The 27,520-nt window shown below is 39.6% G+C and overlaps 1 protein-coding gene across 5 annotated transcripts in view; it reads right to left on the bottom strand.

Moving 5' to 3' along the window:
* MYO16 (myosin XVI) overlaps nucleotides 1-27,520 on the bottom strand; it is a 733,911-nt gene that overhangs the window by 573,110 nt on the left and 133,281 nt on the right. Inside the window, exon 1 of one of the 5 annotated variants that reach the window (XM_049867509.1) lies at nucleotides 7,607-8,057. The exons of the other annotated variants lie outside the window; for them this stretch is intronic. The gene's annotated coding sequence lies outside the window, so the exon portion shown is untranslated. Of the gene's footprint in view, nucleotides 1-7,606; nucleotides 8,058-27,520 lie in introns of those variants that run through there. 5 annotated transcript variants of the gene reach the window in all.

Genomic DNA, 27,520 nt, shown 5'->3' with positions numbered 1-27,520 from the left:
ACAAAGAGTTTAATTTATAGGCATGCATCCTTATGCCCAACATAAATGTCCAACTGACCCTCCATAGCTCATGTCTTGACCATTGCATTAAACGTTATTGTTGTTGTTGTTAGGTGCTGTTGAGTCAGTTCATACTCACAGGGACACTATGGCAACAGAATGAAACAGTGCCCAGTCCTGCGCCATTCCGCTGTTGCAGCCACTGTGTCAATCCATCTCGTTGACGGTCTTCCCCTTTTTCGCCAACCCCTCCAATCTACCAAACATGATGTCCTTCTCCAGGGACTGATCCCTCCTGATAACATGTGCAAAGTACGTGAAACACAGTCCTGCCATCTTTGCTTCTAAGAAGCATTCTGGTTGAACTTCTTCTAAGACAGATGTTTGTTCTTTTTTTTTTTTTTTAATTAACTTTTATTAAACTTCAAGTGAACCTTTACAAGTCCAATCAGTCTGTCACATGTAAGTTTACATACATCTTACTCCCTTCTCCCACTTGCTCTCCCCACTGAGTCAGCCCTTTCAGTCTCTCGTTTCGTGCCAATTTTGCCATCTTCCCTCTCTCTCTATCTTCCCATCCCCCCTCCAGTCAAGAGTTGCCAACACACTCTCCAGTATCCATCTGATTTAATTAGCTCACTCTTCATCAGCATCTCTCTCCCACCCACTGTCCAGTTCCTTTCATGTCTGATGAGTTGTCTTCGGGGATGGTTCCTGTCCTGTGCCAACAGAAGGTCTGGGGACCATGGCCACCGGGATTCCTCAAGTCGCACTCAGACCATTAAGTATGGCCTTTTTATGAGAATTTGGGGTCTGCATCCCACTGATCTCCTGCTCCCTCAGGAGTTCTCTGTTGTGCTCCCTGACAGGGCAGTCATCGACTGTGGCCGGGCACCAACTAGTTCTTCTGGTCTCAGGATGATGTAGGTCTCTGGTTCATGTGGCCCTTTCTGTCTCTTGGGTTCTTAGTTGTCGTGTGACCTTGGTGTTCTTCATTTTCCTTTGCTCCAGGTGGGTTGAGACCAACTGATGCATCTTAGATGGCCGCTTGTTAGCATTTAGGACCCCAGACGCCACATTTCAAAGTGGGATGCAGAATGTTTCCATAATAGAATTATTTTGCCAATTGACTTAGAAGTCCCCTCAAACCATGTTCCCCAGACCCCTGCCCCTGCTCCGCTGACCTTTGAAGCATTCATTTTACCCCAGAAACCTCTTTGCTTTTAGTCCAGTCCAATTGGGCTGACCTTCCTTGTATTGAGTGTTGTCTTTCCCTTCACCCAAAGCAGTTCTTATCTACTGATTGATCAATAAAACACCCTCTCCCTCCCTCCCTCCCTCCCCGCTTCGTAACCACAAAAGTATGTACTCTTCTCCGTTTTTTCTATTTCTCAAGATCTTATAATAGTGGTCTTATACAATATTTGTCCTTTTGCCTCTGACTCATTTCGCTCAGCATAATGCCTTCCAGATTCCTCCATGTTATGAAATGTTTCAGAGATTCGTCACTGTTCTTTATCGATGCGTAGTATTCCATTGTGTGAATATACCACAAATTATTTAACCATTCATCCATTGACGGACACCTTGGTTGCTTCCAGCTTTTTGCTATTGTGAACAGAGCTGCAATAAACATGGGTGTGCATATATCTGTTTGTGTGAAGGCTCTTGTATCTCTCTAGGGTATATTCCGAGGAGTGGGATTTCTGGGTTGTATGGTAGTTCTATTTCTAACTGTTTAAGGTAACGCCAGATGGATTTCCAAAGTGGCTGTACCATTTTACATTCCCACCAGCAGTGTATGAGAGTTCCAATCTCTCCGCAGCCTCTCCAACATTTATTATTTTGTGTTTTTTGGATGAATGCCAGTCTAGTTGGTGTGAGATGGAATCTCATCGTAGTTTTAATTTGCATTTCTCTAATGGCTAATGATCGGGAGCATTTTATCATGTATCTATTGGCTGCCTGAATATCTTCTTTAGTGAAATGTGTGTTCATATCCTTTGCCCACTTCTTGATTGGGTTGTTTGTCTTTTTGTGGTTGAGTTTTGACAGAATCATATAGATTTTAGAGATCAGGCGCTGGTTGGAGATGTCATAGCTGAAAATTCTTTCCCAGTCTGTAGGTGGTCTTTTTACTCTTTTGGTGAAGTCTTTAGATGAGCATAGGTGTTTGATTTTTAGGAGCTCCCAGTTATCGGGTTTCTCTTCATCATTTTTGGTAATGTTTTGTATTCTGTTTATGCCCTGTATTAGGGCTCCTAGGGTTGTCCCTATTTTTTCTTCCATGATCTTTATCGTTTTAGTCTTTATGTTTAGGTCTTTGATCCACTTGGAGTTAGTTTTTGTGCATGGTGTGAGGTATGGGTCCTGTTTCATTCTTTTGCAAATGGATACCCAGTTATGCCAGCACCATTTGTTAAAAAGACTATCTTTTCCCCAATTAACTGACACTGGGCCTTTGTCAAATATCAGCTGCTCATACGTGGATGGATTTATATCTGGATTCTCAATTCTGTTCCATTGGTCTATGTGCCTGTTGTTGTACCAGTACCAGCCTGTTTTGACTACCGTAGCTGTATAATAGGTTCTGAAATCAGGTAGAGTGAGGCCTCCCACTTTCCTCTTCTTTTTCAGTAGTGCTTTGCTTATCCGGGGGTTCTTTCCCTTCCATATGAAATTGGTGATTTGTTTCTCTATCCCCTTAAAATATGACATTGGAATTTGGATGTGAAGTGCATTATATATATAGATGGCTTTTGGTAGAATAGACATTTTTACTATGTTAAGTCTTCCTATCCATGAGCAAAGTATGTTTTTCCACTTAAGTATGTCCTTTTAAATTTCTTGTAGTAGAGCTTTGTAGTTTTCTTTGTATAGGTCTTTTACATCCTTGCCAAGATTTATTCCTAAGTATTTTATCTTCTTGGGGGCTACTGTGAATGGTATTGATTTGGTTATTTCCTCTTCGATGTTCTTTTTGTTCATGTAGAGGAATCCAAGTGATTTTTGTATGTTTATTTTATAACCTGAGACTCTGCCAAACTCTTCTATTAGTTTCAGTAGTTTTCTGGAGGATTCCTTAGGGTTTTCCATGTATACGATCATGTTATCTACAAACAGTGATAGCTTTACTTCCTCCTTGCCAATCCGGATACCCTTTATTTCTTTGTCTAGCCTAATTGCCCTGGCTAGGACTTCAAGTACGATGTTGAATAAGAGCAGTGATAAAGGGCATCCTTGTCTGGTTCCCGTTCTCAAGGGAAATGCTTTCAGGTTCTCTCCATTTAGAGTGATATTGGCTGTTGGCTTTGCATAGATGCCCTTTATTATGTTGAGGAATTTTCCTTCAATTCCTATTTTGGTGAGAGTTTTTATCACAAATGGGCGTCGAACTTTGTCAAATGCCTTTTCTGCATCTATTGATAAGATCATGTGGTTTTTATCTTTTGTTTTATTTATGTGATGGATTACATTAATGGTTTTTCTGATATTAAACCAGCCTTGCATACCTGGTATAAATCCCACTTGATCAGGGTGAATTATTTTTTTGATGTATTGTTGGATTCTATTGGCTAGAATTTTGTTGAGAATTTTTGCATCTATGTTCATGAGGGATATAGGTCTATAATTTTCTTTTTTTGTAATGTCTTTACCTGGTTTTGGTATCAGGGAGATGGTAGCTTCATAGAATGAGTTGGGTAGTATTCCATCTTTTTCTATGCTTTGAAATACCTTCAGTAGTAGTGGTGTTAAGTCTTCTCTGAAGGTTTGGTAGAACTCTGCAGTGAAGCCGTCCGGGCCAGGGCTTTTTTTTGTTGGGAGTTTTTTGATTACCGTTTCAATCTCTTTTTTTGTTATGGGTCTATTTAGTTGTTCTACTTCTGAATGTGTTAGTTTAGGTAGGTAGTGTTTTTCCAAGAATTTATCCATTTCTTCTAGGTTTTCAAATTTGTTAGAGTACAATTTTTCTTAGTAATCTGAAATGATTCTTTTAATTTCATTTGGTTCTGTTGTGATGTGGTCCTTCTTGTTTCTTATTCGGGTTATTTGTTTCCTTTCCTGTATTTCTTTAGTCAGTCTAGCCAATGGTTTATCAATTTTGTTAATTTTTCCAAAGAACCAGCTTTTGGCTTTGTTAATTCTTTCAATTGTTTTTCTGTTCTCTAATTCATTTAGTTCAGCTCTAATTTTTATTATTTGTTTTCTTCTGGTGCCTGATGGATTCTTTGGTTGCTCACTTTCTATTTGTTCAGGTTGTAGGGACAGTTCTCTGATTTTGGCTATTTCTTCTTTTTGTATGTGTGCATTTATCGATATAAATTGGCCTCTGAGCACTGCTTTTGCTGTGTCCCAGAGGTTTTGATAGGAAGTATTTTCATTCTCGTTGCATTCTATGAATTTCCTTATTCCCTCCTTGATGTCTTCTATAACCCAGTCCTTTTTCAGGAGGGTATTGTTCAGTTTCCAAGAATTTGATTTCTTTTCCCTAGTTTTTCTGTTATTGATTTCTAGTTTCATTGCCTTGTGGTCTGAGAAGATGCTTTGTTAATATTTCGATGTTTTGGACTCTGCAAAGATTTGTTTTATGACCTAATATGTGGTCTATTCTAGAGAATGTTCCATGTGCACTAGAAAAAAAAGTATACTTTGCAGCAGTTGGGTGGAGAGTTCTGTATAAGTCAATGAGGTCAAGTTGGTTGATTGTTGTAAGTAGGTCTTCCGTGTCTCTATTGAGCTTCTTACTGGATGTCCTGTCCTTCTCCGAAAGTGGTGTGTTGAAGTCCCCTACTATAAATGTGGAGGTGTCTATCTCACTTTTCAATTCTGTTAAAATTTGATTTATGTATCTTGCAGCCCTGTCACTGGGTGCATAAATATTTAATATGGTTATATCTTCCTGATCAATTGTCCCTTTTATCATTATATAGTGTCCTTCTTTATCCTTTTTGGTGGATTTAAGTCTAAAGTCTATTTTGTCAGAAATTAATATTGCTACTCCTCTTCTTTTTTGCTTGTTGTTTGCTTGATATATTTTTTTCCATCCTTTGAGTTTTAGTTTGTTTGTGTCTCTAAGTCTAAGGTGTGTCTCTTGTAGGCAGCATATAGATGGATCGTGTTTCTTTATCCAGTCTGTGACTCTCTGTCTCTTTACTGGTGCATTTAGTCCATTTACATTCAGCGTAATTATAGATAAATAAGTTTTTAGTGCTGTCATTTTGATGCCTTTTCATGTGTGTTGTTGGCCATTTCATTTTTCCACATACTTTTTTGTGCTGAGACGTTTTTCTTAGTAGATTGTGAGATCCTCATTTTCATAATGTTTAACTTTATGTTAGTTGAGTCGTTACGTTTTTCTTGGCTTTTTTCTTGAGTTATGGAGTTGATATTCCTTTTTGTGGTTACCTTATTATTTACCCCTATTTTTCTAAGTAAAAACCTAACTTGTATCGTTCTATATCGCCTTGTATCACTCTCCATCTGGCAGTTCAATGCCTCCTATATTTAGTCCCTCTTTTTGATTATTGTGATCTTTTACCTATTGATTTCCATGATTCCCTGTTATGTGTATTATTTTATTTATTTATTTAGAATTAATCTTAATTTGTTTGTTTTTGTGCTTTCCCTATTTGAGTTGATATCAGGACGTTCTGTTTTGTGACCTTGTATTGTGCTGGTACCTGATATTATTGGTCATCTGACCAAACAATCCCCTTTAGCATTTCTTGTAGCCTTGGTTTGGTTTTTGCAAATTCTCTAAACTTGTGTTTATCTGTAAATATCTTAATTTCGCCTTCATATTTCAGAGAGAGTTTTGCTGGATATATGATCCTTGGTTGGCAGTTTTTCTCCTTCAGTGCTCTGTATATGTCGTCCCATTCCCTTCTTGCCTGCGTGGTTTCTGCTGAGTAGTCTGAACTTATTCTTATTGATTCTCCCTTGAAGGAAACCTTTCTTTTCTCCCTGGCTGCTTTTAAAATTTTCTGTTTACCTTTGGTTTTGGCAAGTTTGATGATAATATGTCTTGGTGTTTTTCTTTTTGGATCAGTCTTAAATGGGGTTCGATGAGCATCTTGGATAGATATCCTTTCGTCTTTCATGATGTCAGGGAAGTTTTGTGTCAGGAGTTCTTCAACTATTTTCTCTGTGTTTTCTGTCCCCCCTCCCTGTTTTGGGACTCCAATCACTCGCAGGTTATCCTTCTTGATAGAGTCCCACATGATTCTTAGGGTTTCTTCATTTTTTTTAATTCTTTTATCTGATTTTTTTTCAGCTATGTTGGTGTTGATTCCCTGGTCCTCCAGATGTCCCAGTCTGCATTCTAATTGCTCGAGTCTGCTCCTCTAACTTCCTATTGCGTTGTCTAATTCTGTAATTTTATTGTTAATCTTTTGGATTTCTACATGCTGTCTCTCTATGGATTCTTGCAACTTATTAATTTTTCCACTATGTTCTTGAATAATCTTTTTGAGTTCTTCAACAGTTTTATCAGTGTGTTCCTTGGCTTTTTCTGCAGTTTGCCTTATTTCGTTTGTGATGTCTTGAAGCATTCTGTAAATTAGTTTTTTATATTCTGTATCTGATAATTCCAGGATTGTATCTTCATTTGGGAAAGATTTTGATTCTTTTGTTTGGGGGGTTGGAGAAGCTGTCATGGTCTGCTTCTTTATGTGGTTTGATATGGACTGCTGTCTCCAATCCATCACTGGGAAGCTAGTTTTTCCAGAAAATCCGCTAAAAAAAAAAAATGCAGTCAGATCCCTATTAAGAGTTCTTCCTCTGGCTCAGGCTATTCGGATGTTAATGGAGCCGCCTGGGGAGGGTGGGGGAGGGATCAGAGAGCTAGGAGTGTAGCACCTCAGAATATAGCCAGAGTTGTTTGTCTTACTTGGAATGACTCTTATATCTGAGATTTCCGCAGGGCGCGTCGCCTATACGTACTGGCTGGGTGGAGATTGTCCCCCGGGGGGTCTGGCCTGCTGGCGTCACGGTCAGATCCTCCGCTTTCAGCCCCACCCCCAAGGTTAAGGCTCCCCTACTGGGACGGTGCACTCCCGACTCCAAAATCAGTCGCTGCCTCCCGGGGACTCCCCATCCTGCCAGCCACGTCGCGTGCCGCTCCCGCGAACCAGGTGGGCTCCTCCCCCCAGGGTCAGCTCAGGAGAGCGGAGCAGCTCCCCGCGCCTGAGCTGCGACTGTGCGTCCCGGCTGGGATGCCGCTCTCCCCGCCCCAAGGCCAGCCACTGCCTCCCGGGGACTTCTTCCACCGGCTGCGCTGCCATGCCGCCCGCGCGAACCGGCTGGGCCCGCGCAAACTGGTTGGGACCGCCCCGGGGTCAATTCAGGGGGATGGAGCTGCACCCTGTGCTCACGCCCCGCCCGCGCCCGCCAAAATCCCGGCGGGACGGCTCCCCGGCTAGGACGCTGCTCTCCCCGCTCCAAGACCAGTCACTGCCTCCCGGGGACTTCTCCCTCCGGCGCGCTGCGCCGCTCGCGCCAACCTGCTGGGCTCCCTCCCGGGATGAGTTCGGGGGCTAGGGCTGGGCCCCTTTTCTGTGCCATCTGCCCCCCTGCGCTCTGCCCCAAATCGGGCTCTGAAGGTCACCTGACTGGTACGCTGGCTCCTGGCTCTGAAAACAATCGCTGTCTCCCCGTATTTGTTCGTTCTCCGTCTCTAAATCTGCGTTTGTTGTTCAGAGTTCGTAGATTGTTATGTATGTGATCGATTCACTTGTTTTTCTGAGTCTTTGTTGCAAGAGGGATCTGCGGTAGCGTCCACCTAGTCCGCCATCTTGGGCCCGCCCCCAGATGTTTGTTCTTTTGGCAGTCCATGGTATATTCAATATTCTTCACCAACACCGTAATTCGAAGGCATCAGTTCTTCTTTGGTCTTCCTTATTTGTCACTAAGCATAGGTAGATAGATTAAACACAGATTAAAAACAAACCAAATCCAGTGCCACCTAGTCGATTCCGACTCATAGCGACCCTATAGGGCAGAGTAGAACTGCCCCACAGAGTTTCCAAGGAGTGCCTGGTGGATTCGAACTGCCAACCCTTTGATTAGCAGTTGTAGCATTTAACCACTACGCCACCAGGGTTTCCTAAAACACAGATAGATTTTATTAAACATTAGATAGGTAGATAAACATAGAGGGGTATGTTTTTCAAAACACTACTAGATCGATGTTTCAAAAATACATTGTCTTTCTACTAACCCGGAATAATAGCATAACAAGTAAAACTGGTTGAAATTTGAGTGTCTACCATTCAATAGGGTCCACCTTGCTTATTGAAGATTATCAATAATTAGTGCCCCTCACAAGCAAACCAGCCCTTTGCAACCTCATTCTTCATGCCTAGCTTCCTGCTACTCCATTTTAGGAAATCTGTCATTTTTATTAATTACCTAGAGTGAACCCATTATTTTTTCTGGAAGCACCATCTCCTACAGAACTAGCACTGCTCTTTCACTCCACATCATCCTAGTAAGGCTATTAAAATGTCTGCTCAACTCAACCGCCTGAAGGAATGGAAATACAACCTAGGCTGAATCCATCATACTGCCTGTAATACCAAGAATCAGTGACTGGCCTACTCAGGGGATAGATCCTACTGTGGACAATTAAAGATTCATCCACGAGATCTGATAATTGGGCACTGGGAGGTAAACAAGGCCCACTCTCATGTTTAGTATCAAGCCTTTAGGATGTAGACATGTGCTATCAAGACCCATCTCTTTGGAGACAGAGAAAGAGAGAGCGATGAGTTAAATCCCTGGTTCAGTAGCATCTGAAGCCAAAACAAATGCAGGCTTTCTACATATAAGGGCCATTTTCCCAGGTATGAGAGTCAATGAATTTCCTTTTGTGGTTAAACCATTATGAGTTGATTTTCCATCAATGGCAACTAAGGGACTCATATAATCAAAAATCCATGATGGCTTTTTCCTTTTTCCTCCTAAAGAATACATTCCTTTATGACATCTAGTTCTGTTCTATTTTGCTATGAATGTACAGCTTATTGTTACAAGTAGAGCAAAGGTTTAAATTTTATATTATTTTTAATATTTATTATACAGTATTTATTTTTAAGTAATACATTTTCAGATTTCAGAAAGCTTCATAGTATGTATTTCATATATGCTGCGCTTTACACAGGGAACAAAAAAGCCCTGCAGTCACTCAGTTCTTAGCAAATCAAATATTCCTTAAATGCCTGATGGGTACATGGCTATGCCCTAAAATACAGAAAGCTAGAAGTCCCTGGTTTAAAGATATAATCATAGGGTTGAGAATTCACACACATAAGAAAAAGTTAAGATGCAACAAAAGTTAGTATTCTGTATTTTTCAAACTGGCATATGCCAGTATCACGGACCATCTCAGAGAGTGCCAAAGCTGTGTAAAGACCAGAAATAACGTTCCCGGAATACGAAATTTCAACTTAACCCTCATTAGACCAGTAGAGTCTATTGGACCCAATTTTTGCATTTTAATTTTTTCATTTGGGTGTGTCTGATTAGTCTATGTGAAGCAGTTATCTCACTGTATAATTAGTTTCACAATTAAAAGTGTGCTTTAATTAATACTGGTCTCCTTATGCTTTCCATCTTCTGGGGACTATGGAGAGAGTTCACAAAACTACTTTGAAACTGTAGACCAAAACAATACTTGGAAACTCCTAAAGTATCAGACAACTGGTAAAAATGCTACTAATATTTTTATTATTATATTTAAAATCTTGGACTAAAACTTCTGCTAACAACTCCATTAAAAATTATTAACCAAACACCCTGAAAATGTTTTTACAAAACTGAACTACAGACAAATTTTTAAACTAACAATTTCTTTTAGAGTGTGATGCACAGATTTCTCTTGCTATAACTATAACGGTTGTACTGAAAATCCATAATTACGACATACTTTCAAAAATTTCATCTGTGCCAGAATAAACAGATGAAGGCAGAACTAACACCATGCCAAAAAAAAGATGGAAAAGAAGGACAGTAAGTGTGATATATTTAGCCCTGGTTGCGCAGTGGTTAAGAGCTCAGCTGCTAATCAAAAGGTCAGCAGTCTGGATCAACCAGCAGCTCCTTGGAAACCCTATGGGGCAGTTCTGCTCTGTCCTATGGGGTCATTATAAGTCAGAATCAACTCAACAGCAGTGGGTTTGATTGATTGATAGACAGGTAGGTAGGTAGATAAGATAGAGACAGACAGACAGACAGAGATACAGACAGATGTATAAAACCCATTGCCATAGAGTCAATTCTGACTCATAGCGACCCTACGGGACAGTGTAGGACTGCCCCACAGGGTTTCCAAGGAGCGGCTGGCAGATTCGAACTGCTGATCTTTTGGTTAGCAGCCATCGCACTTAACCTTTACATCACCAGGGTTTCCATGTATGTGAACGTTGACTCTAAATAGGAGTTTGATATTTCATTACAAATCTATTTTCATAGAGTTTGAATTATAATTATACTATGGATTTTCCATTAAAATAAACATCTCTACTAATTATTTAAACAGGAAAGCCTTTTCATTGTGATAAGAAAGCAAAAAAGTAATAAACTGTATTATTTTTGCACATGGGTTAGAAAACTTCAGATAGCAAGATAGATGAGAGAAATTCTCAGTACCCAGGGCAGTGCCTGCCTGCACTGGAGCTGTATGTAGCAGTGGCTCAAAAAGTATTGACTGTATTACACTGTCAGAAAGTATTGTACTGTATCATACTGTCTGCATAGATGAATGAATGGGAGGCAGATGTGGCAGTTGGCTTCCATAAAGATTTACAGCCTGGAAACACCACGGCACAGAGTAGCTGTGAGTCACAACTGACTTAACGGCGACGGGTTTTTGGATAGATGAATGACAGATGGGTGATGGATAAAGGAATGAAGGGAATAGGAAAAGAGAGAGGGAGGAATGGAGGGAGAGTGGAACACTTAATAGACTGACTAACCTTCACAAACATTCATGAAGGGGGTAGGAGTGGTATTTTTAGCCACATTTTTCAAGGAAGGAAATCGAGTACCAAGCCCTAGAGGAATTAAGTGATACACTTAATAGCACAATACTAGAAACTTGCTGAGACACCCTAGAATTAGCCCCAGTGTTACCAGAAGCAAGAGGTGAGGCTTCCCAAGTGATTGCGGAGAGCTTGTACTGGCCTCCACCAATTGCACTGACTATGTGTATAACCAGAGCTCCCATAGGTAAAGAATACCATGTCCCACCTGCCTAGGCATATCTCAAACTGGATTTGTTGTGTAGCTGTAATGTATTTTAAGGATCACCGGTGAGATGGAAAAGGAGGTATTCAGACTCGTTTAGGATCCTTAAGAATATAAAATGTAAAGCAGTGTGTGGTCCTATACAGATTCAGTCCACGAGCTCACTGTGGAAAAGGTTTAAACTCAGTCCTCCACAGCAAATCGTAATACAGTTGTTCAGAGTAAAGAATAATGAACTAGAAAGTCTGAAACGATTCAACCTTTGAAGGACTTTTCTTCCCTCAGAGATACTCCATAGCAATAACTTTTACATTCTTAAAATATGAGGCACTGAGAGGCAAATCCTTCATCAATCTCATATTTGCTGTCCGTCCACTTCGACGAGTGTCTTCCTCTTCTTCTGTTAAGAGCCTGAATGAAGAAGAATGGCCAATTGATGTCCATAAACCATTCATTAATTTGTATCTGTCTCTCCTGTCAATCCTATTTCCGGATAATAAATAATCCAAACCTCTTTAACATTTCCTTATTCACAAGACCCTGAAGCTTTTTGCCTTTTAGTTATCCTTCCCTCAACCACCTTCTATTAGCGAAATATCTTTCCTGAAGTGAAAACTGGGCACAGTACTTAGAATGCACGAGTGATTAATATCAGGTCATCATAATTTTCCTTGTTCGTTTTATTACCTTGTTTTAAAGGGTAGAACAGCTTCTAATTAGCTTTTCTTTCTTTAAACCACAGCTATGTGAGGGGATAACCTATTCATTGAATGGTACACAATGACCTGTAGATAGTTTTCTGAGTGAACACGTCAATTAAAAACTCAACAGCTTAAGAATCATTTAAATGGTGTCCCCTCATGTATAATGCTTTGTGCTCAGAAAGAAAACATAATTCAATTGTAGTTTGGAGAAAGAGTTTTCACAGCAAGGCACAAAAAGAGTTATTCTATAAAACAATCACTCTTAAAGCATGATATGTCCCAGTCTAAACCCAATTCTGACTCATAACAACCCTATAGGACAAAGTAGAATTGTCCCGTAAGTTTTCTAAGGAGCAGCTAGTGGATTCGAACTGCTGACCTTTTGGTTAGCAGCCAAGCTCTTAACCACTGCACCACTAGGGCTCTATGTTATAGTATAGCATTGATTAATTTATGACAATTAGGGAAAACCAAATGTTTCTTTATGACAAGGCTCCCCCAAATCTACACTGCACATGAAAACCTTATTGATCTGGAAATTCGAGTTTAGGAAGAAAGAACATAGATTCAGTTTGTACATTTCAAGTTCGAAAGATTGATAGGATATACTTGTCCACTCAGGTTTTGATAATGTGTATCTAGAGATTTTGACAAAGAACATGGCCAGAGATATTTTCCTGGAATCTGCCCACAAAGATGTTGGAGGTGAAATAATTAATCTAAATAGGATATGCAGAAGGAAAAGGGAGCAAAGCACGGAATTTCTCCCTGATAAGACAATAAATTGTTAGTTCTACTTTATAAATATCTCCCAAATCTGACCATGCCCCATGGTCCCCATGGCCACCATCTGGATTTAAGCTGTCATCGGAACTATTTTACTGGTTGCTCCCCTTTCCAGTCTCCATCTTCTTTAATCCATCCTCCAGAGTGTTAACAGAATGAAAGCACAAATTTAACCACATCCCTCATTCTTTAAAATCACTCAGTGAACTGCTTCACATAATCAAATACGAAGCTTATCATACCTCTCCAAAAACTGTGCGTTTGTACCCCATTCTCCACCACATGGAATTCTTTTTGTTTGTTCTTCAAACTCACCACGCACTTGCAGTACGGTTGTTTCATACACGTCTTCTCCTCTCCCTGGGTTCTTCGGCCATGGACCCATGGATCATCAGTAAATGCCTCTTCCTCCTCCAATGCCTTCCCACTCACGCTGAGAAGGCTGGTCTGCCTCCTCTCAGACCTGCCACATGGCAGAATCGGGCACCTTCCTCTGCCTCCTAACACTGGCATACGGGGGAATGTATTGAAATTGCTATTCGCTGTTCAACCTCCCCTCTACACTATGAGTTTCTTCTGCAAAAGAAATCTATTCATTGATCGTATAAACTTAGTGCAGAGCAGAATGCCTGGCTTGAGTGAATAACTGAAACTTTTGAAATCACGTTTAGGCGGGAAGACTGAAACAGGTGTCTAGAAGTGTAGTTGGAGTCAAAGTTAACAGGACACTTTTTCGGGGACAAGGGGGGCGGCTAAGAAGTTAGACATGATTGCTGAGTCAGACAGTGTAAATAATCTGAGGAGAGTGGGGAACAGCAAAGAGCTTTTGATCTTTGTGGACTACTGGGGCTGGGAGGTAACGTGCCCGTCATTGTGTGCTGAGGCATTTGAGAGAGCGTGCATAGGCTACTTTTCAGAGACATTTGTAAGTAAAGGTAAGTAGGGCTATGGGATATTTGCATGAGTAGCTAAGAAAATTGAAAAGAAAACAAGCAGCATTTTAGCCACCAGTGTGAGAAATATTAAATACTAAACAAGAAAAAGAGCCGATATTCGTTGAATTAACAATTTGAAACCTCTTCATCTCTGTCCTGGGGACTTTGCACTTGCTGTTCCATCTACTTGGCACATGCTTCCCGCAGATCCTCACATAGCTGGCCCCTGCACTTACTTCCAACACTCAGAGGCCACTTCTTAACAAACTATTTAAAATTGCCCCTTATGCCATTCAGCTCCCAGGTCACTCTAATATTAGCTCTTAGACCTCCTTTATATTTCTTCACAGGACTTAGTGCTATCAACTACCAACCAGCTCGTTTACCTGTTGACTCATTGTCACCCCCCATTTGCAAGGAAATTTCAAGAGGGCAGGAACTTTTACGGGCATAATTTATCCTTGCATCCCTAGCCTTCAGCCCAGTACTTAAAAACGAATAGAAGTTCAATAATATTTCTTAAATTGATGAATAAATACATAAGTACATGAAATAAAGTAAAATTAAAGTCACGTAATCTATTCAGCTTCGCTAAGTTATCATGGCATTTTGTGGTTGTTGTTCCTACAGTGACACTGAGTGTAAGCCAACCATTGGAAACATAAGGAGTCCCGTTTTATTCACCACACAATCTGCAGAAAGACAGGGTATCCCATAGTACATCAGAATAACAGCTGTCAAGTAAGGACAGGGATGTGAAGCCCTTCAGAGTCTTTAATAATGCAATGCTAACACTGGAGCAGTATACAAAGCTCCCTCGTTAGACCAACAGGACCTAAGTGGTCCATGGCTTTCCTGAAAGTCTGGACAAAAGCCAAGTGTAGGAAAGCTTAACAACAGACATGTATTATATGTAATAGGGAGCCCTGGTGGTACAGTGGTTAAGAACTTGGCTGCTAACCAAAAGGTCAGCAGTTCGAATACACCAGCAGCTCCCTGGAAACCCTATGAGGCAGTTCTATTCTGATCTATAGGGTTGCTATGAGTTGGAATTGACTCGAAGACAATGTCTTTATATGGAATACGTATATGAATAATATGTATAATTTTATCATTTCATATATATTCTTCCATTCTGTTCTTTTACTTCACAATGGTTGACAGAAGGACATAGGTATAGATAAAATCATAAGTGATACAGACATCGGTATAAATATATAGGTATAAAATATATGTAAATATAGTTATACAAATAGGTACAGATTTGGGTATGGATATGGCTATAGATGTATACGCAGATATCTGAGATGAAAGATTTATCTTTAGCAGCATATACAGTGACATATCTTTTTTCTTAATTACATTAGGTTTATAAGTCCTAGACTTATCACTGGTATGACAGCTTCGTTTATTTCCTCTTATCTTAATAATATTCAATAAAATAGTGATGATAAGAGAATAAAATATTCCTAAAATTGTAGATGCACTGTTATCAAGATAAATATCAATTTGGTGCAGTTCTGCTATGTGTTATTGCTAATTTATTTTGTAGAATATAGGTACTAAGGACAGTACTCTACTATACTGTTAAAATTTAAATTTTTTGGTAAATTCTTTAAAAAATGTATTTGTGGTTTTTTTCATTTAAAACTAGTTGAAATAATTTTAATATTAAATGGACAGGAGTTTCAGGCTATCTAAGAAAATATTAATCAAAGGGGATTAGCCTTATCACATAATAAAGCTTACTATAAAAACACAGTAATCAAAACAATATGGTCCTGGGCTAGACATATGGAGAAGTGTAACTTAACAGAAACCTGAAATAGATCAAAGTACACATGAGACTTTAAAATGTAAATAAAGCTAAATCTCAATTTAGTGGAAATCTTGTATGTAGAATAGGAAGGAGGGAAAAAGTGACCCCCAACTCACATCATAGATACACTTCAATTTTATGAGGATCAGCATTTAAAATGTAAAAATAGGGTTTAGAATAAGATGTAAAAGACTAATCATTTAGCATTAGGAAAAACAGACCATTCAGAGGAATGAATACAAGCAAGATCCACAAAAGGAAAAAGGGCATAGTTTTCTTCACAATTAACATAAAACTAGATGCCAACAAACATCCAAAACAAAATCCAAAGGTAAAAATAGACTAGGAAATGCTGTTAATATGCAGAGAAACATTAATATTTCCTATAACAAAATGGTACAAAAATGGCAATCTAATAGAAAAAAATGAGAACAGATAGAACCAACTTAAAAATAGGAAAAAAAACATACTTATCTGTTAGCAAAATAAAAATAAGAGACCAGCAAAAAACTATATTTCAACTACCAACTTGGCAACATTTGAAAAGAGAGACAGCATCCCAGGCTGGCAAAGATGTAGGGGGTATGCAGTCCTTGCTGGTGGTGGGAATTGATCACTCCAGCTTTTTGGAAAGGAATCCGGAAACTTCTACAAAATCTAAACCTACACATGCTGTTCGATTCAGCAACACACCTACTTCTAACTTATCGACTATCTCGTTATCCAGCATTTTGCACTTATGACAATAGTAAAAAGTCTACTATCCAACTATTTTGCAAATTAACGACATAATGTCAGGCAGTAATGAATGCCAAAGTGAGACTAATGCTAGTTGTGATGGTTAAGGTTATGTGTCAACTGGGCTGGGCCATGATTCTCAGTGCTTTGGCAGTTATGTAATGATGTAATTTGGCAGTTATGTAATTGTCATGGATTGAATTATGTCCCCCCAAAAATGTGTATATCAATTGGGCTGGGCCATGATTCCCGGTATTGCCTGATTTTCCTATATGTTGTAAATCCTGCCTCTATGATGTTAATGAGGGAGGATGGGTGACGGTTATGTTAGTGAGGTAGGACTCAACCTGTGTCTTGAGGCAATCTCTTGAGATACAAAAGAGAGAAGCGAGCAGAGAGACAGAAGGACCTCATACAACCAAGAAAGCAGTGCCAGGAGCACAGCACATCCTTTGGACCCAGGGGTCCTATGCAGAGAAGCTCCTAGTCTGGGGAACATTGACTAGAAGTCCAACAGAGAGAGAAAGCCTTCCCCTGAAGCTGACCCCCTGAATTTGGACTTATAGCCTACTTTACTGTGAGGAAATAAACTTCTCTTTGTTAAGGCATCCACTTGTGGTATTTCTGTTATAGCAGCACTATAGATGACTAAGATGGTAACGATGCAGTCATCTTCCATTTTGTGATCTGATTTGGTCATCCTCTGTTTTCACATAATCCCAGTTTTTGCATAATGATCTGGTCTTTGGAACTTAACCAGGTTGATAACTGAAGAGTGGGTGTACTGCTTTTGTGAATCAATACTCTAGAAATAAAAGCCAAAATACTTAAACATAGTGTTTTAATGCCTTTTAAAGGAAAGTTAAACAAATTTACTAAGTGCTATGAGATACTGCTTGTTAAGAAAAAAATAACTTAGACATCTCTGTACTTCCCAGGAATGATGTGTCCATGTTGTTAAGACAGAAAAGGTAGCGATGTACAAAGGGGCATCTGGGCTAATGGCAAAAATATTTGGGAAAATACAGATGATGTTTAAAACCATAGGAATGGATGAAGTCACCCAGAGATTTTGTAAAATCGCTAAAGAGAAGAAGCTAGCAACAGAGGCTGAGGAAAAGTTGCCACAAAAGTAGGAGAAAAACCCAAAGAGCTATAAAGCAGGCAAGTGAGAATTTAAACTGACATGACGAAGGACTTGTGTCCATTGAATTTTGCCACATAAGCACGGTTTAACTAAAGTGGAGTGGTGAAAGGAGAAGTAGAACGGAGCAATGTGAAGAGTAAAAAGGGAGATGAAGGTCAGAGACTCTGTCTACAGACGATTATTTCAAGAAGGGTGACCATGAAGAGCAAAGAAATTTGGTGGTGGCCAGAATATGAGGACAAGGGAAACTATTTGATCATTTGAAAATGTGTTTATCAGGCTATATACTTGCACTGATAGACATGCTGCATTGTCAAAGAGAATGATTAAACAGGAGAGAAAGAGGATAATTGAAAGAGTAAAGCTTTTGAGGAGGCAAAAGGGGTAGAATCTGGAGGACACTGGCTTTGGATACAAACAGGGACGATTTATTAGTACAAAACAGAACTGTGAAAAGATGGATTGAGATGCAGATACCTTTGCAGATTTACTGGTAGGAAAATGAAGGAGTTTATACCTAATGGCAACTGTTTTCTGTGTGGGATATTTAATCATAACTGAATTTCTTAGTGTTGTGAATTTTTTGTTGATGGTATGTGTTTTCAGTAGTGGAATGCATGCAGATTAATGAACTGTTTTTAAATTTTTTGGTCAGTAATATGAATATTGAGAAATATTATGTGGGAATACATGTTCCCATCAGTTCCTGGTGGCACTATGGCATCATGATTTGTTGTACTAAACTTGTCCCAATGATCCTGGGAGGCACAATTTATTGTGGGTGCCTCCCATTCTATTACATTCGGAGCCACTGGTTTTCCAAATATAACACAAAAAAAATAAAAACCAAGGCCACCAGGCTCCCTATCATACAGGAAACCACAAACATGCTTACGAAGCTTATCCAGCTGTACAAAAGCCAAAAGAGACAAAAGTTTGACCCAAACACACTTCTTGGATCCACTGCCTCATACGTAAGCCCTCTACCCAAGCTATTTTGTGCCAATGAGTGTTTCTTTCATCTTTCACTGCTACACAAGTCCCGACTGGAGGGCAGCAAATACTTTTCCCGGAAAATGTAGCCTTCCAAGAAACCTGAGAGGTGGAAAATGTGGGTGGGCTACTGTATATACAATGATGATTAAAGGGTTAAGGAAAGCAACGGAGGTGTCTAGGTATGAAAAATTGTGCCCACTTGAGAAACATGGTAGGAGCATGGGAGAGTATTGTCTGGTTGAGGCTTATGATCATGAAATGAAAATGAATTATAGTCTGATTTAGGCTGATGTTTTCCTTCAGTGATCATCTGGCTGCTCTGATGCAAAGATGGACAAGTTGGAAAGTTAAGTTCAAACTGGTTTAGGCATCTGCCAGGTGAGTGGAGCAGCAGGGAAGTAGGATGAAGATGCTGAGAATCTTTTTCAGGGACTGGTTACAATTACTGACTATGGAATACAGATTGGGGAAAAAAAAAACGGAAGTTAATGGCAAATGAGACAATGATGGGATTAATGTGTTAAAGTTGCAATGGCTTTTGTAGAATTTCTGCCATGGGAATTCTCAAGCAAGTGAACAACATGCAATAAGTGGTAGATTGGGGAAGGCATTCTGATGGAGGTAGCATTATGAGAAAGAGTAGACTGAGGAAAACAAAAACGACAGATGACCTTTGTATTGTACCAAAACCCAAAACCAAACCCATTGCCGTTGAGTTGATTCCGACTCATAGTGGCCCCATAGGACAGAGTAGAACTGCCCCATTGGGTTTCCAAGGAATGGCTGGTAGATTAGAACTGCCAACCTTTTGGTTAGTAGCTGGGCGCTTAACCACTGTATCACCAGGGCTTCCTGGTATTTTAAACATGGTTTAATAGGTAAAATAGCAGGATTTGCGGTATAATTCATTCTTAGTTAAAATGAACTGCAGTTTTGGAGAGTACTCACTTTAATAACTTTGACCTTCTTCCTACCGCAAACTCCTGTCCCAAACCCAATGCTTAGAGAAGGGCTGACTGAGAAGGAGAACAGTCCAAGAGTGGAAATAGCAAGACTTTGATTACAGGAGACTGAGCAAAGAAAACCTGACAGGGCAAGTCTTATGCTCCTGCTCCAGGTTGATAAGGGCAAAGCAAGTCTATAGTGCCAAGTCTCACATAGCACTAAAAGTCTGTGAGCCCATGACTCCTCCAGGCTCCATTTCTCCTTCTGTTTGCACCTCATTAATGGCATCTGGCCAAATTCCATAATACCTCTTACCAGGCACAGGGATCAGAGAGAGAACCTTACTACAGATCCATTCAAAGGGACTTGGTGATTGCAAAGATAATCGAAACATCAGCACTTTTCTTTGTGGTATTACTACACTTTCCTTTATCCACAATAAATTTTTATACACTGGTTTTTAACATTTCTATAGAAAATATATGGAGCATCCAGAATTAGTTCAGTGACCATGGGGTCAGGAAGGAATGTGGTGATAGGACAGAGACAGATTACCCAATAAGCAAAGTACGCAGGGGGTTAATTGCATTTACTTACTAATGAAACCCAGGTGAAAATGTGCACTACAGATTAGTATGCAAGTACAATGATGCCTGTGTGTACTCACTTACTGCAAGCCAGTGCATACCGTGCTTACTGGTTAATCTGCCCGAAGATACGCAGCTAAGCTTTTCTTTTCTCTGCATATCCTCCTACACTGCCTTAAATGTTTGTTTTTGTTTGTTTGTTTGTCTTTCTGATTATAAAAGTAAAGCATACCCATTGTAGACAATTTTGAAAATACAGAATGGCTTATAAAACAGAAGAAAAGTAACTGATCATCCTATAAACCAGAGATTTTGGCCTATGAAATTGTCTGCTGAATTTGGGTTTAGGCTTTCCAGTACATACACCACACACATAATTCGAGTTGCACCGAATGCACAGGTTAGTCACCTGCTCTTTATCACTAAATCATGAATATTCCCCAGGTGACTAAAAGTTTCTTGTATTACTTATTGGCCACCCAACATTTCACCACAGGGCTTCCTCAGTCTCACCAGGATCATCTGTAATTCATGATTTCAAACACATGTTGCATATTTTCAGAAGCGCTCACTCCTGCCCTGGGATTTAATCAATTCCTGCATTGTTGCTCGGCTTGGAAGTCTTCATGGTATGGTGATAAGCTAGTGTCAGAATGAAAAGATGGGCATGTGCTAGAAATGAAGCTCACCACTGAGCCTCCGAGAGAAAGGAATGAGGTGAGAAGAACATGGGTCAATTAACCTTACCAATAGATGACTACAGAATAAGAGACAAGGCACCAAAATATGGGAAAATCTTATCTACCAGGAACAACTATGAATTATGACCTTATCAATAAACCTTGTGATACCATACCAAAACCAAACCAGTTACTGTCAAGTTGATTCTAGCTCATAGTGACCCAATAGGACAGAGTATAGCTGCCCCGTAAGGTTTTCAAGGGGCAGCTGGTGGATTCAAACTGCCAACTTTTTGGTTAACAGCCGAGCTTTTAACCACTGTGCAACCAGGGCTCCTGTGATACAATAAGTATCCTCATTTATCCTTCAGAATTCTTTTCATCCCTCAAGATCCAACTCCAGGCCTATTCTTTCTATGAAACATCCCTTGACTAGTTCAGCACAGAATCAATGAAATATAATTTCAGACTCTTCTATCACATCGTACCATCTTGCCACAGAAGTTAACATCTAATAGTATCCATGCTTCCTCTCCATTTTATACACATCTTCAGACGCAGAGCTTAGAACGCAGTCAGATCATTAATGTGTATTTGCTAACTACATTGAGCCACTGCTCAGGGATGTTGTTGGAACGTTTCACTATTCATTCCTTTTAGATCCCATCTCTTATGCTGGTGGATTGTAAGACTTATTTAGATGCTTCCATTTCTTAGACGGTACCCCTTCTTTGAATTTAATTTTCCAGAATTCTAAATTCAAAGGAAAGAGTTTAGATAAAAGAGTAAAGAATTTAGATAAAACATAGGTGTGGAAGGGCAGCCTCATGTTATATTTGACAACCAGCTGCTCACTGAATATCCAAAGTCAATGTCACCGGCACCTTTTTGCTTTGGCTCAGGCTCCCTGCCTGCCTTGTACCAGGTGAGCTCACTCTGCTTAAGGAGCACCCAGGTTCCCGGTAGGAGTGGTGCAGAGGGTTTCCGGAATTTCCTCTGCAGAGGCATGGACAGGAGAAAATAATGACATTCTGCTAGCCCAGTAAAGCATCAGGGGCAATACGAGACCAACCCAGAGTATTGTCCCATGTACATCTTACCAAGATAATAGCCCTGAGACTTAAGGGGTTAACAAAAGACTATTCCCATCATTCTTAAATATGCTGCAGACCCCCAATTTTTATTTATTCAAGAGCTAGGTTTCAAGCTTACAAGCTGATCAGTGGACTCATTTAGGAGTTAAAACTGTTCTGCATGCTAAAAGCATGGCTCCTCTGAGGACACTGACGAGTAAAGCATTTTAATTTTCATTAATCCTGGAGTTGTAACTCCTACACACTTTCTCAAAGACAAAAGAAAGGTAAATATTGCAGCCTTCTAAATTAGCATTATTTTTTCAGTCCGTTGAAGTGCAAAACTCAAGATCCATTCAAAACACATGTTCCCTCAACAATATTTTCCTTAAATTTAGTACGGTGATGTCCTTGGCTAACACAACCCTAATCTTCAGAATAAACCATTTTCAACAAATGTCCTCTGTCGCCTTAAGACCCTGCCATAAATGTACAGAAGTTTTCAGAAGTGCTACAGGAGAGAAATGGATGTCCAGGCAAGCCATTTTTGCTATAAATAATGTCTTCCTCTTCATTATTACCAACCAGAGAAGGTTTACATACAACCATTACTGAGCTCAGAATATTTGACATTAAAGAAATCCTTGATGAACCCACGAGAAAAGCCATATGAGCATCAGTGTAGAGCATTTGGTACTAATGTCACTTGAGTCCCTTAACACTTCAAGGTGAACGACTCAAGGACAAAAGTTTACAGTCAAGGATAACCCTAAAGACCAAGCTTGCAAGGTAAGCCCTGAATGGTGGATTAAGCAGTAAAATTGAATACTAACACAGTAACTGAACAACCTCACCTATATACCAATTAACTACTTGGTAGGTAAATATTTTATTAATACGAGCTGATACACTCAGATGTACCCTTAGGAAATTCCTTTCTACAAGCTGAGTTTTTTTTTTTTTTTTATGTCTATGTACCTTTTCTTCAGGATGCTAAAGTTTGGATGATTTCTATACTATAAGCGTTTGGATCACCATGGAATTACTTCAGAGCCTGAAATTAGCAGGAAATACATTCAGCATATGAAACATCAAAGTCACCGGTCTGTGTCACTCACCTAGATGTGGCATGCTACAAGCCCTGCCTGAATTTTGGCATCTGCATAGAATACTATTTCGGCAAGAAAGATAACCACATGAGCAAAATATCAAGCTTACTTACAGCACTTGATAAAATGATAGTGAGACATCTTTCCATCTCAGACAGGAGTCTTCCTACCGGTTCCAGCATTCTCTTCTTCTACAAAGGTTGTCTCCAGGAAATGCATTATTTACAGTCCTGGCTCAGGTAACAGTTAACCTTGGGATGCATTACTGAACCGAGCTTCTATTCCACGATCTTGCAAAAAGCCTCAAACTCATTTTCATTCAGCAGCTGGAGTGCAGAGAGACCTCTCCGTGGGCCCTGAGCCACCCACTGCCGCACGTGCTATTGTAGCACCCTTGATTGACAGAGTTGCTAATGCCACAGTCCCGGCAACAGTAAGATCTAATTGGTGTGCACTTGCAGCCACGTTCTGCCGGCACCGGCACCGCCGAGGTGTGCTGCACTGCGGCTCCGGGCTTCTGCCTGTTAATAAATAGCTTTTCGATAGCTTCCAAACGGCAGCAAACTAAGCTGAGAAGTGGGCTGGAGGAAAGAAACTGCACAAGGGATCCTAAATCTTTTTGTGCACATTGTCCATGAGCCAAATGTGACCATATTCTTCGCCCATGGTAAAGCTGATTATTTTTAGTTGCCACCAGTTGCCGTGTGTGAACAGGAAATTGACAGGAGAAGCTCAAAATAACCACCTTTTGACATCAGAGATTGTTTGATCTGCCTCTGTTAATGAAGAAATTATGTTATATCAGGCTTCATATTTCTTTGGTTTTCTATGCAGACTGTGATGTGAAATTATCCACAAAAAGCCTTTGGTTTGTGCAGTTTTACAAATTTAGAAATCTGTCTCTGCAGACTGCAATTAATTCAGCTGTAAAACTGTGTGAAGGAAGTCCTAGTGACATGGAATCGAAAAGAAATATATGGTCGGTAAGGGTTTATTGCAATAAAAATGTGTATCATACTCTGAAACCAATAGCCACATGAGCCAAAGAAAAAGGACATATTTAAGTCACTTGCAAACGCTAATTGGTATTTTTTTTTTCTAATTGATACTTTTTGATGATGATCTTTTCTTGATATCGAGTTGAGGAGCAGTGGTTAAGAGCTCAGTTGCTAACCGAAAGGTTGGCAGTTCGAATCCACCAGCCGCTCCTTGGAAACCCTGGGCAGTTCTACTCCGTCCTGTAGGGTCACTATGAGTCGGAATCTACTCGGTGGCAACGGGTTTTGTTTTTTTGTTTTTTCAGTCTAGAATTTGCGTTTCAGATTTCGAGGGCCCTGGAAAGGCAGGCACGAACAAAGATTGAAACGTGCACATCCGTGTACTGGGGAAGCCTGGGTCTTGGATTCCCTGGCCAAGTAAAATTTCTAAGAGTGGCGCTTTTGCTGGACAAGATTACAAAACTCAAATCTATGCAACAAAGGGTCATGACTCTCAAATTTTCGCTGAATAATCACTAGCCATTTTAGTAGTGTGACGTAAGAGAGCAAGTTCAAAGGCTGCATCAAACTCGTCTAAGTTCAAATCCAGGTTCCACCAGTTGCCAGAGCGCTAACTGGAGCAAGTCATTTCACCTGCCAGAGCCTCAGTTTATATACGTTATCTCTGAAAATGTATACATTTATAAATTGATTCATCACTAAATATATATTTTAATATTTTAAAATATTTGTACGAAAATTCTAGTTTATATTTTAGGTGATAAAAAAAAAGTAGCCATTAGCATTAACAAGGAAAAAAATATATATATACCTATATATCAAATGATTGCTGTAAATACTTGTTTTCCTAAGAATTAGAATGAGAATTTGCACCTTCAGTAGGAATACTGGTTTTTCACTCATTCATCCGTTGCACAATTATTTATTGAGAATTACTGTCACGCAAGTCACTGTTTTAAGTGCTCTCTGGAATAAAAATATATTTAAGTTACAGGCTTTATATATAAGGAATACATAGTCTATTATTTAAGCTTTCCTTGTTTGTTTTGTAATATTCCAATAAAACTGTTAAGAGACAACTATCTATATCTATTACCCAGTAGAGAGCAAGGCTCTCACACCCTCAACAAAATTCTTCATATATGCACTCCGTAATTATGGGTTTATGTATGTTGTCCAGGGTCTATTTGGGAAAGCACTATCCATCAAGCTATATCCACCCACTCCTCTTAACATGATGGCAGATAAAGGGCATGCTGTCTGTGTACTTTCACTAAATATCTGAATTTCCTAGTTTTTGTGCAAATTTTATGCCTATGCAAAGTACAGACTCAACAAAAATCTTAAGACGACAATTGAGTTTAACAACATCATTCACTCTTAGAAAAGAAAAGTAAAATGGGTAAGACTCAGAGAACTACAGTGGGAATTTGACAAGGAAAACATGTTGTTAAAAATACTATTGATTCCAGTCCTGTTTTTATTAAATAATTTACACTTATCTCTTATAAAAACCCTTACCAAAGTTTACTGTGAGAACTAATATATTTACCTATACTCTAGGTAGGGGCTGATTATCAAATCTGTTTATCATTCATCTACTCTTTTATTCTGTAACTATCTGGTAAGTCATTGTTTTGTATTTCTAAGGATAATGTGGGAAGTATGACATCATCCCTGTCCTCAAAGTGCTTATAATCTGGTGAAATGTGGATAATTAATGAAGTTAACACGTGTGATGTGCTAAGAATTACAAGGCAGGAAAGGCGTAGACCTCTAAAAACAGCATTTAGGAACAACACCTAACCAAGTTTAAAGGTTGAAAAAATGCGATCCTGAAAAATAATTAGCTTTTGTCATGGACTGAATTATGTCCCCCCAAAAATGTGTGTATCAGTTTGGCTGGGCCATGATTCCTGGTATTGTATGATTTTCCTATATGTTGTAAATCCTGCCTCCATGAAGTTAATGAGGGAGGATGGGCGGCAGTTGTGTTAGTGAGGCAGGACTCAGTCTACAGGATTGGATTGTGTCTTGAGGCAATCTCTTGAGATATAAAGGAAAGGGAAACAAGCAGAGAGTTGGGGACCTCATACCACCAAGAAAGCAGTGCTGGGAGCACAGCGCATCCTTCGGACCCAGGTTCCCTACACAGAGAAGCTCCTAGTCTGGGGGAACACTGATGAAAAGGCCTACAGAAAGAGAAGGCCTTCCCTTGGAGCTGAAATACCCTGTATTTGGACTTTTTGCCTACTCTACTGTGAAGAAATAAACTTCTCTTTGTTAAAGCCACCCATTTGTGGTATGTCTGTTATAGCAGCATTAGATGATCAAAACAGCGTTATTAAAAGATTTAGAACCTTCTTCATATGCATGAGGTATATGTACATATAATTTTCCCTACCACATTATGAGGCCCTCCCAACTTTTCTTCTAAGGATACCACATACATCTGTGCTCACAACACTGGTAAAACTATATTTAACAACATGGAAATACATCGTTATACTTCTCATCATTAAAAAAACCAAAAACCAAACCCAGTGCCATAGAGTCGATTCCGACTCATAGCGACCCTATAGGACAGAGTAGAACTGCCCCATAGAGTTTCCAAGGAGCGCCTGGTGGACTTGAACTGCCGACCCTTTGGTTAGCAGCCGTTGCACTTAACCACTACACCACCAGGGTTTCCCTTCTCATCATTATCAAACAAAAATTAATTTCTAATTCAGGCATTAATATTTAGGGAAAATAATTTCAGCTCCATTAGCTCCATTGGCTTTGCCCTTTTATAAAATAGGGGGAAAATGGTTCTTAGAATTGATTAAAATTTCTCAATCTATGGCTGTCGCTAAAAAAATCAACTTAGTGTTATGGCATCACGTGGCTCAGGATATCAATCATTTTGGAGTCCTTTCAATCTTATAGGAGCCCTGGCAGCACAGTGGTTAAGAGCTCGGCTGCTAACCAAAAGGTCTGCAGTTCGAATCTACCAGCTGCTCCTTGGAAACCCTGTGGAACAGTTTTACTCTGTCCTATATTTTTTTTATAGGATTGCTATGAGTCGAAATCAACAGCAATGAGTTTTCAATCTTACATGCTAAATATAACATCCAGAGTTGGTCATGAGAGATGTAAGCAAAGACCTAGAATGGATTATATATATTAAAACCCAGACCCTATAGGACAGAGTAGAACTGCCCCATAGAGCTTCCAAGGAGCGCCTGGCAGATTTGAACTGCCGACCCTTTGGTTAGCAGCCGTAGCACTTAACCACTACACCACCAGGGTTTCCATTTATATATATATATTTTTATATATACATTTTATATATATTGGTAGCAATTTATTCATTTTGCAATATATGATCATTAAATCCACATGCTTGGAAGAAGGGGTTGCTTGTCATTGCTGGAAAGCTTACATACTAATAAAGCACACGTCCTTCATTATTTTTCAGAATTGCTACAATGAACTATTGTCTTACTGAATATGTGACACACACAGTATCCTGAAAGCAATACTGAATAACGAAGAAACTTCTTTTTCTCTTTTAAACACCAAACAGCTGCTCACTATTCACACAATTTCTGATAAAAACCCATGATTCTTCTCTTTGAAATGTTAACATCATTATACACCAGATTTTTAAAAAGAAGGCTAACTTATTTCCCAGCCAACAAAAATAATACGAACCTGGAATGGTGCTAGTGAAAGGCATGCATTTATAAATGACAGCCTTGCCTCGTACTAAACACC

This window comes from Elephas maximus, chromosome 23, assembly GCF_024166365.1.
Source record: "Elephas maximus indicus isolate mEleMax1 chromosome 23, mEleMax1 primary haplotype, whole genome shotgun sequence".
In the NCBI taxonomy this organism is placed as follows: Eukaryota; Metazoa; Chordata; class Mammalia; order Proboscidea; family Elephantidae; genus Elephas; species Elephas maximus.
This window is presented reverse-complemented; position numbering and strand designations above follow the sequence as displayed.